The sequence below is a fragment of the Egretta garzetta genome, unplaced genomic scaffold (assembly GCF_000687185.1).
Source record: "Egretta garzetta isolate BGI_Z169 unplaced genomic scaffold, ASM68718v1 scaffold296, whole genome shotgun sequence".
Lineage (NCBI taxonomy): Eukaryota > Metazoa > Chordata > Aves > Pelecaniformes > Ardeidae > Egretta > Egretta garzetta.
The window spans coordinates 1,104,089-1,105,258 of NW_009259988.1; positions in this window are offsets into that span (position 1 = coordinate 1,104,089).

Here is a 1,170-nt window from a genome sequence, read left to right on the forward strand (position 1 = left end):
TTTCCCTACGCTCTCTGCTTTATCTCCAGGGACAGGGAGGTATTTCTTGGACTAACAAGGCCAGTTTCTCATAAGCAAAGCTGGATGGAAAATTCTACCCCTGCCTGGGTGAGGTACTGCAAATGCCATTGGAAATGTGATATCTTTTCTTCCATCTTTTCTGTTTTCTTAAACTTCTGACGGTTTGTTCCGTGATTTCTTTTTTAAACGAAATCTGATAACCATCATTCATTCAGGATACAGAGATTTACCGCAGAGAAAGAAAATAAATCCTAAACATATTCACCTTTCCTTTGTTGGCGCATAAATCTGCCGTTGAGGCCATTTATCTGGCTTCTGCATGGCCAAAAACTATCGCAAATAACGTGAGATGAGTACATCCTAGCAAGGAATTCCCTGGGTGTGAGTTAGAGCAGAAATTGAAGCCTTTAAATATATTTCATGAGCTGAGAATTGAATGTCTAGGCCTGGAAATTACTTTCTAACTATCTGCACAGTAGACAGAGGATGAGCAGTGCAGCACTACCATCTACCGAGGGAGCTCAGAATTGCTCGGTGGTACCTCGGGCTTTGGGTATAAAATAATTCAGATTCTCCTTCAGGTGAGGAGGGGTGTGTGGAAACAGGGGTTTTTTGGTTGTTTTTTTTTTCCTTTTGTAGGCCCCAAGGTCGGACACCATCTCGTTTGGCAGCCCTGAGATTGCAGTCGTGTCACTTGTTTTGCAGAGGTGACGGCAAAGCTGACTCAGATGGGCTTTGGAAGCATTTCCATGTGTCGGATTTTTCCAGGCAGTTCTCTTTGAGATATGTTTTTTTAACCATTATAAATGTTTCCCGTGAATTTTTCTTTCAATAACCCTATGGAAAAAAGAAAAAAAAGACTACAATTTTCTTCCTGGCCAGACTGAGGTAGTAAAGTTGTCCTGGTTTCGGCTGGGATAGAGCTAATTTTCTTCATAGTAGCTAGCATAGTGCTGTGTTTTGGATTTAGTACCAGAAGAATGTTGATAACACACTGATGTTTTCAGCTGTTGCCAAGTAGTGCTCAGACTACTCAAGGACTTTTTGAGCTTCTCCTGCTCGCCCAGGTGCATAACAAGCTGGGAGGGAGCACAGCTAGCACAGCTAACCCAAACTGACCAAAGAGCTATTCCATACCATATAACGTCA